This window comes from Apteryx rowi, unplaced genomic scaffold, assembly GCF_003343035.1.
Source record: "Apteryx rowi isolate R43461 unplaced genomic scaffold, aptRow1 scaffold_678, whole genome shotgun sequence".
Taxonomy (NCBI): Eukaryota; Metazoa; Chordata; class Aves; order Apterygiformes; family Apterygidae; genus Apteryx; species Apteryx rowi.
In genome coordinates this window covers 182194-192366 of record NW_020450958.1, presented here as the reverse complement: position 1 = coordinate 192366, position 10173 = coordinate 182194, and the positions used below count along the sequence as shown (strand labels likewise).

Sequence of the window (10173 nt, the reverse complement as noted above, 5' to 3'; positions counted from 1 at the left end):
GAGAGAAAGAAAAGAAAAGAAAAAAGTGCCCAAATTCATATTTACACAGTGCTCTAAATGCTCAAACCCAATCTTCATACTTAAAGATCTACCTTCCAGAAAACTGAATGTAACAGTCCTGCTACCAGATACACTGTATTCCATGTACCTAAACAGAATGGCTCAGCCTCCTCCTATTTCAACATGTAAGAATCGTTCATATTTCTGGAAGACACTGCAAAAAATACAGTGTGTTTTTCCATTTTAGTTCAGAGAAAGGGAGACAACATATATGCACTATTAACTATGTCTTCTGCCAAAGTAGTTCATGCTGTAGCTATCTTTGTGTTTAATTGTTCAAAACTGACACTGTTGCCCAAACAAAATGGATAAATTCTACAGAAAACATGCTGAGAAGATCACAAAAATATCTAGGACCTTTAACAAATATTGCAGTTTCTCAAAACATTTATGGCAAAGTTCTATCATCTACAAGGCAAGAGCTGTACTTTACCGTAATGAGTAACGCTGACCTAAATGCAGATGCTACTGCCCCTATCTAGACAGCAAAGGATTTGATAGCTTTCTTTCTGGTTGTTATTTCAAGAGGATCAAATTCATAAGAGGACAATTAGTCTCTCACAGCCAAAGGTTAAGGTTATTATTGAGCAGGATAATTAAATCCAAGCACAGAAGGGATGACCTTGTGCATGTTAGTATAAGTGACATGGAAGACAGGTCACTGGATACTTAAATGGAGCTGGTATTGCCCCACTGAGAGGCAAAACTCAAGAAAGCAAAGCTTCTGGTGCAAAGAAGTGGATGAACCACGCAGGCTATGAAAGCAAGTACCTGATCAGCTTGTGCTAATCACAGAAATTTTTTTCTAACATAACAGTGATAAATAAATTAAGAAAACTAAGGTATTTTCTTATATTTCTGCTTTTAACATTTAATATGCTGTCCAGGGAGATAGTTCAAGATGTTTTACGAAACTGAAAAAGTTGTATGAATTAATGTTAAAGCATACCAGTTTTTATATTTATACATGTAACATACAGAACAGAAAAATAAAGATTAAAAATGTGCACATGTGTATCTCATTTACTTTGGGGGGGGGCAGAGAGGGGGAAGAGAACCTCCTCTCCAAATTGACAAAATTCGCATACTACATTGTAATTTATTTTCTGTTTTAACCATAGCTATAATTTAGCTTCAGGACTCCTGATATTTAGAGAAAGATGCTCTATAATTTTCAGAAACAGCTATTACCTGTACAATCTGCTAGCATAAGGTCAGATAAATCAATACCTACAAGTCCATATCATTTCTCCAGTTTTTCATTATTTCTGTAAGGACACTTACTTATTCATACATTTACACAGCTTAAAGATGTTTTAGAGACTCAGTTCCCCCCCCTCCCCCTGACACACATAAGTTAATGATTTAAACTTCATTGCATTATTTCATAATCTTATTACAAAATATGTTGGTTTGCCAGCTCAAAACAAACAAGATTAAAGACTCATGCCTGACAAGGATGTTTTAGTTGGCAGTAAGATCATATTAAATTAAAAAATAAGAAAAAGCCACAGTAATTTAGGTGTTTAAATTTTAAAACTAAAGTTTTAGTTTTGACATCAGATGCAGTAACAAGTTGGAATAGTCCCGAATATAGACAGTCAGGATTTTTTTTTTTTTTTTTACCTAGACTCTGTGAGCTTCACTTATATTAAAAGGCTTAGCTTTGTTTTCCAAAGCAAAGCACGGAAAAGCTTACATGAAAAGTAAACTCCTATTCAACAGAAGAATTAGTCTGACAAAAGGCATTGCACTTTAAGTATTAGTGGAGGCTGATACCCAGGCAAATACAAAGCAATTAAAGTTGTGGTTTTATTCCTGAATAGCACACTACTTACTGACAGCCATTCAAAAATTCAGATCTCTTGCAAATGCAGGAAGTAGTTTCACTCCAGTGAAATATCTGCAGCTCTCTCGTAAATATTATCGGGGTTGGGGGCAAAGAGAGCGAGAGCGCGCGAGCGCTATTGCTGTGGAAGTGTCTAAAGAGGAATGCGAAGGGCCCTTGACACACCTCAGTCAAAGTCTGGAGACTAATTTCCACAGAGCAGAAAAGAAGTGGATAAGTGGATACAGCATAGGCTTCCAACTCAGACTTCTGGCTAGAGGACAAATTTGTTATTAAATAGGTTTTGTTACTCAATACTTGCTTAAGAGTCATCTTCAGGAGACAGAATGAAGAGTCAGGAATCAGTACATAAACATCATTCATTATTTGAGAAATATATAGGTATTTCAGCGTACATAATCTTAGAGTCATGTTATAGGAGCACAGAATCTCAGGTTCTCCTCTATGTGGCCTGGTTAATTCTTTTAATTCCCTGTTCTTATATATACAAACGTCTTTTTTTGTTTACAGTGCCCAACCTGCTATTCTCATATAAACAATACCCTCCCCCCAAAAAAGGGAGGGGGGGGAGTAAGGGGAGTAACTTGACCTAACTGGTCTGCCTTTGAATCATACTACGTGTGAACTTAATTTACAACACACAGACGGAATATGTCAGTCCCTCCTGCTCTGGAGCAAACAATATGTAAACACTAAAGGCAAAGGACTTAATCACAGTGTAAGGCTACAAGAGAGGCCACGTAGTAAGTGTGAGACACAATGACAATAAACACAGCAGTCCAGCTTAAGCATATGTCAGAGCAAAGACCTTTTCTTTTGTATCTGGAAGGCATTTGACATTGCAGGCATAATCAAAAAATACATAATATACACATTAGGGATGTAAATAAATTACAACCCATTTCCTGCTGTAATGAATACTTAAAATACGCTTTTATACCCTATATAAATTGAGTAACTGTTTTCTGACATGACATTAGCCATGTCAAAGTTTTTTTTGTTTGTTTGTTTTTGTTTGTTTGTTTTAATAAATAAACAGCCTGGCCAGCAACTCCTGAAAAACATGTTAAGAATCAGCTAACAAATGATTTGGGCCTTCCTCCTACTGGTAGCTGYAGGGTAACTGTGGTTCTGATGTTATAAAACTTACACCAAGCTTAACACCAACATCATCATCCCACTTATTTCCATTTAATTACTCACACTACTATTGTCAAGCACATGGGTATGACTTGCAAAGCAACAGTATTACTATTTAGGCATTGCAACCATTTACTCTATTAGAAGTCTATTAACATTCAACTTCGGAAAGAGCTTACATTTTGTCATATAGACTCAACAAACTTCAAATTTTGGCAGTTATATTAAAACAATTTTGAAAAGAAGAATAAGACCATAAGCAAATACTGCAACTTTTCAGGGTTTTCAGTTGACTTTTTACATCCTTTGCAGAGATACTTTGGAAGACTTCGCGACACGCTCAGAACTACAGTTCATTGACAGTATGTTAATGGCTGACAGAGAATACTAAAGTTAACTTTTTATTGATATTAAAAGGAAACAAACATATCTTACCAGTCACGTTATACTCACGACAGCTAAACTAGGTAATGCAGATAGATAAGACATGTCTTTTAAACAAAAAAAATATAGGGGATATAGCTTGAAACTGTGAGAGAGACCATTTTGAAGTTCATTTCCATTTCCTATACGTAAAGCTTAACTGATTATAACGTGACATATTCAATCTCCCTTTGCAACAGAAATGGGAGAACGTGCTGTTTTCTGATTAACAGGCTATGAACCAATGCTTCTCCTGCCACACTTTCATACAGTTCAAATCTAACAACAAGCCTGTCAAAACTAGCCAAAGCAAGTTCTAGCAGGAATAACAAGGAAATATCAATATTCTGTATACATTTCCTAAAGCTTTTCAGGCCTTGCAGAAACTATTATCTGATCAACAGGAAGGGAACAAAATAACCCAGCTATGCTGAGAATTTTTGGCCGTCTCCTGCAGATTGATCCAGATATCCATCAGCACGGCAGTTTTCAACCCAATTTACAGAACCATGGAGGGTCAACAGGACACTTCTAACTGGTCTGTGAAAGGCAGCTAAAAAAAAGCAAGCCTATTATTAGCAGGCTTAAATTTGCTACCCAGAGATCTGTATTTCCACTGGAATATTTTCAGGAAAAAGTTGAAAACTACTTCTCTCCGGTTAAAATGGCAAAAGCAGTGGGGAAGGATCAGGCACAGGCACACTGCACTGACCAGACACCTGATGACCCCCATCAAAACGTCACAGTGGAAAGTGAGCACCGCTAACTCTATTCCAGCTACCCCAGGAATAGGGCAACGGGATTATGCTGTATGTGGGTATGGGTCTGTGCAGCTACCCTTGTGCTTTTAGCAAGAGGCCCACAAAATCTCAGATTCTCCAGAAGCCTTTGGCTGCTGAAGTCATATGATTACCCCAGAATTTCAGTTTCCATACTGAAGAAGAGTGGCATAAAGAAATCAGATTGTAAATTATAATAAATCCTTCAAAAATAATTTTAAAACATCACAAGACCTAAAACAAACTTTTAATTTTTGAGGCTAAATGCACAAGTTTGGAAATCTGTTGGGTGGGGGAAGAACACAAAGCCAAGAGCAGTAACTCTGTTACAATGTTTTCTGTACATGAGAGGAGTGAGCGATTACATTACAACTCCAAGCTATATTCATGGTTTAGAAAACTGTTTACATTTTACATGGTTATTTCATTATTTTGATGGGGCCATGATCAAGAGCTTAATGAAAATGCACACTTAAGAGGTGAGAGGTTTTTATGGTTTTTATTGGAAGCACTTTGTTAGAGGTGAAGATTTAACTGCAGGCATGCCTTTCTGAAGAATACATTTGAACAGGGATATGCAAACATAGAGGGAACTTTTCCCTGAGGAGAACAGGGGTAGGTGGGAATAACCTCAGAGAGATCTGTCAGGTCTGGAAACTCCATTCTGAGGGCCCAGATCAGGCTGAGACTGACAGGCTTAAAAGAAACATAGCCACATAAGGCACAAAACTTAGTTCTCCTCTCATTTACATGACTGTAAACAAGAAGCAACTTCAACTGTGTCAGTGGAATTCCATTAGTATAATTGTCAGGAGAATAAGGTCATGTTTTCTCAATTAAAAACATGCTTATTTCCTATCCTAGTTTGTGACACACAATGTCTCAGGACGGATGGTAACAGCTTCCTGGTTAACGTCTATATCAGTTCTGTTTAACCACTGGAAATGCACTGTATAAATAAATCACAATGCAAAAGAATGGAGATATCTGATAAATGATTGCACCCCATCTATAAGGCCTGCTAGCCTGAACAAAGGAAGACAGAGACAACGCAGTTACTGTCCAAGGTAGAGAAACACAGAACCAGCACAGACCAGTGGTTCATCATCTAGGAATAGGATACAAGTCAAAAGGGCAGTAAAGACTAAGGGTCTAATCCCAAGTTTAGTGATCTTAAGCTTTTGACCAGAGATCTAATGGCAGTTTTGTAAACTACTTTAAGTATAAACCATTACAAAATAACAACCACCATAACATCTTAACCGCAAGAGCATTAGAGGAATTCTGTTACTTCTTACAGTTTCCTGATAGACTAAATAAACAGGAGCTGCTTAAGCTATGTAAAAAGAGAAATATCAATCCTGAAAATATAAATACAAACTAGCTTTGTGGTGTTGTTGACTATTTGGAATAAGGATCAGAAGCACAGAACAATCTTGCAGAAGGGATTGCACTGGATAACAGAAAACAACAAATGGCGACGTCATGCTTTCCCACGGAAGTTGCAGTTATTCTGAACAGTCTTATGAGACAATAGACAGAAGAAGTCTTCCTGGTCTTCTTTCCAATTTTGATGCTGACTCAGGACTTAAAATAGCAAGCCACTGGGTTAAGGGAATTTAAATTCTCAATTTGCCCTGTATCAACCTCAAAAAGAAAAAAAATAGAGGGGGAAGGTCTGTCTATACAGTTGGTATTGTTTTTAGCATCTGTTTTAGAAACTACACTGCCTTCATGGCATAAAGAATATATTTTCCAGAGAAGCAGAAGAGAGTTTTATTTTTTAAGTATTAATTTTAATAAGATGCTGGCAGAACCATCCCAGTCTAAAGAATATTCTGAATATTGTCTTTTACAGGAGGAAAAGCACCTTAACCATCAGACATACCTTTCACTCAGTATAACCCAGAATTTTGTTCCCATCTTCTCCTGCTACAGACTCCCCCTCCACAAGCATGAACAAATCACTCAATTTCTCTGTATTGTTTTCCTCCACTTGTAGTCTAGACTTCTTCCGTATCATTTAGGGGAGCTTTGCAGATAAGCATATGAAAGGCTGTAAGGCATTTTAGATTTTAAATTTAAATATGACACCTGAACAGGTAACTGCACCAGATATAGAAGGACACTTAGCATATATTAAAATATGGTGTTGATGAAACAATGAAAAAAAACCAAACTACCACCTCTATCCTGAAAAGGCCTGAAGTGAGTCATTACTGTCATGATCCAGTTTTGTGATGTTAAGAGTTAGCCTACAAGAAAGCTACACTGCTACTTCAGAGAACAAGAAAAACTTGCAGATTCAAAGTTGTTGTATGATGAAGTTTTTAAAATGTTGTAAAGAAAAATGCTGGTTGGCAAACTTTGTGTTCCTTGCTCTGTTCACAGTTGCAGTAGTGAGTACAAGTGATCCCTGTCTCCATAAAAAAACACATTGTGTGTGTGTGTGTCTCTCTGTGTGTCTGTCAATTTTGTTACCCTTTGAAATATTGAAGTTCGGGGACCAGACTAACTTCAATACAGAATATACTGTGTATCTATGTTATATTGGACACCAGTGATTCAAGCAGCCACTGCAGAAAACACAGATGTACATCACATTACTATCTCCCTTTATCTCCTGATCTTCCTGTATCTATGGTATGGTACTACTGTCTTCCCACTAGGTCACGTGGATGTTAGTCTTTTTTTTTTTTTTTTCCTTTTATATAAAGTGCACAGTATTTCATTTTCCCTTTATTCACTCTCTTTGTTTCAATTTCAACCCATTCACTGTAACTTCTGAATACTGCACCACTTTAAAGGCTCCAGTCCCTATCAGTGCTTACTGCAAAACTTGCAGCTGAACTTCACGTACACACCATCCACCAGGCTAACAGCAAAAACATCAACAAGGGCCTTGCATTTCCTCCTGTTCAATGATCTTCCATTGTCCAAAGGGGTATTAATGCTGGATTTTCCATGTCTTTGTTTTATTTCCTACTAAGGTCCCCAAGCAGTGCTTCCCAACATTTTTTTAGCTGAACCCTGCTGCTGCAGCCTTCTTTCTCACTTCCTTACTTCTCCACCCCTACCCTCAGCTGTTTTTCACTCATTGCCTTCCTACCTCTTCTCCCCTAAGAGGACCAGTTCTGTGTGGCCACCTTGTAACCTGGTGGGGTGAAGAGCTATGCAAGCAAATCTAGGCAGACCTCTCACCACCTGCCAGAGGCACTTCCAAGCACCATGCACCACTCCCCGCTCCAGGAGCAGAGCCAGAACCCATCCAAAGGAGTTAACCTGCCTGTGCTCCCATGCACTAAGAGCCAGCACGCAGCTGCACCTTGCCTATAATGCCTGGCACCTCCTTAGATGGGAACTACTGCTGCAGGAGGCCTCTGGCATCCAAAGCCTGCAGATGCAAGTTGGCACTTTCTTTCGGACTCCCTATCAATAGGGCGATGTGTAAAGTGTCACTGACAGACTTGCTGCACTGCAGCTCCAATGAAGCTACAGGCGATCTTTTTTCTTATTGTCTGCAGATCCTAGGAAATATGTAGCTCTAATTAGGAAAGCTTTGATTTCTCTTCTTCTCTAAAGCAACCTTAAGGTTCAGATTAGTTGCAAACATAAGTCAAATAGGATGTTCTGGGTACAATCACTCCCATCTGGTTTGCTTCAACCAGCTAAATACAGGACAGAGAAACCAAAAATTGACAATACACTTTTACATCTTGTCATATTTTACATTACCTGCTCTCTTCAGTCAGAATGGCAGAAAAACTGCATTCCAGGATATCAATCTAAGCATAAGATCATGCCTACACTGCACAAAGACCAGAGATAACAGTAAGCTCAGTCAATTAATGTCTGCAGAGACTGGCTGAGCTGCTGCCAGGCCGTTTCCAGACCCAAGCTAGGTTGGCTACCCATCACCTAGGCTGTGGTCCCCTCTACAGGAGGCATAACCATTATGGATGCATCCTAAGTGCATGGCTGCCTGAGCAAGTTACCATGAGACAACGCAATGCATGGRTTTGGAGTACACTGCCTACGTGACACTGCTGGCTCCTGCTCTGTGGGACATGCACAGTAACCCACTCATCAAGAAGACTAGGTTCAGATTAGGCAAGTAAAATAGATTCACCAAAGCTGAGTTACCATTGCTCAAGCTACGAACATACTGCCTTAGACCATCAGTTGTTCCCCTTTGCTGACACAAAGTGAACTGCTCAGTAAAAGACACATAACTACTTGGCCATAGCAATCCTGTATCTGCTGAATGAAGATTACAACTTATACCCAACGGTTGGATTAAACTACATATCATTTTAAGGGCCCCTTACTACTGAACAAATTATTTCAAATTGGCATACACACCTCATCTATACTACTTAAAATGAAAACCAAAAATGTAAAACAGAAACATAAACAAAAATGGCCAGTACATGGTAAGTGTTGCTAGAAATATCTTTAGTTTTTAGGCAGATCTTACATTTGTCCTTTTATAAGCCTATAACTGCACAGAGTTTCTGGGTCACACCTTCTAAATTTCAATGCATATTCAGTCCAAATACAACTTACTACCACGAGCAGCTCCCATTGATGTGACAAGTAGTGCTATCTGCTGGTGCAATAGTAAGAGCTACATTGACACAGCTGTAGTATTTGAAGGACTGGATCTTTATTGCACACAGAGCTGTATTCTTAAAGACACACATGAATTAATGTGTGGCTCCACTTATAATGACTGGTATCACTATCAGGCTATACAGAAGACTTGCTGTTTTCATTAAGCAAAGAAAAAACATGGTACTTGCTACCTACAATGATAGGGACTGGAAGCAGTCACTTACTACACAATATAAACCCCTTCTCTGTGATGCCGTTGTAACAGAACGATCATCTGAATGGGGGCAAAAGTCGTCCTTCCTACAGATCTGACATTCTGCATCCTTGCTGCACCAAGAGTCTGGCACACACTCTCTCTCTTCCATACTGCAAAATATACTTTATCATTTTTGAAACAGGATCAAAGGAAAACACGTTACAGAATTCTGGTGTCCACCAGACATCCCTTCCTGGCACACAGTCAGAGGGAAAGCACATAAAAGACCAGAATTTTGCCCCCTCAATTCCTAAGCTTTCTCAAAGCTTAAGCTTTTCTAATAGCTCATACTGAGTACTTACTTGTTCTTAAAAAATACTTTTGACAATTACTCCAAAAATATTCAGAAGTTGTTGTTTAAAAACAACCAGATTTACTGTCTATTAAAATACAACTCGCTGTCCATTTCAACTAAAGCAGCCACAGCACAGCATCATAGTTTCAGCACAGCTTACTCCCAGCCTTGAAGTTCATCACTGTCCTGCGACCCCACCGCAAAGCAGCAGTGAAACCTCAGGTGACAAACAGCCACCATGGAAGTGAGCGCTTCTGTTTAGCCGCTGGCTGCTCACTCCGACGCCGCACCAATAACCGCGTTTCATCATGACCATTCATCATGACCATTCACTAGCAGGTTACAGAACTCTGGTGAAATTGCTGAGGCCTCGGAATTTAAATTTCCTGCCAAGGAGACATCACGCAGTCCCGAAAGCTGGCGTTCAGTAACGCAAACGCTGAGGCGGACCTGAACGACACAGGGAGCTAACGTTACTTCAACCGCACGTCAGGGCCAGTGCAACGCAGACAGGAGCCCGGCGAGCGGGCGCAGCGCAGCACCGCACTGCACCGCTCCCCCGAGCCACCCGCCGCACTCCCACCTCGCCACCGCGGCAAACGGCGCCAGTAAACAACCTTCCAGCACCGACCCGCGCCGGCCGACCGAGCCCGGCCCTCGCCCCGGCCGTGACGGGCTCCCCGGGCCCCACCGCGGCCGCGGCGGGGCCTCTCCCACCCCCCGTCCCGCTCGCCAGCCCGCACCCGCCCACACGGCC

The 10173-nt window shown here is 40.1% G+C and overlaps 1 protein-coding gene across 12 annotated transcripts in view; it reads right to left on the bottom strand.

Moving 5' to 3' along the window:
• ZDHHC3 (zinc finger DHHC-type containing 3) overlaps positions 1 to 10173 on the bottom strand; it is a 41210-nt gene that overhangs the window by 27268 nt on the left and 3769 nt on the right. For 5 of the 12 annotated variants that reach the window (XR_003256659.1, XR_003256660.1, XR_003256662.1 and 2 more), the window contains exon 1: positions 9424 to 9956. The exons of 1 other annotated variant lie outside the window; for it this stretch is intronic. The gene's annotated coding sequence lies outside the window, so the exon portion shown is untranslated. Of the gene's footprint in view, positions 1 to 9423; positions 9958 to 10173 lie in introns of those variants that run through there. 6 more of the 12 variants (XR_003256661.1, XM_026085816.1, XM_026085819.1 and 3 more) reach the window with 4 other exon arrangements.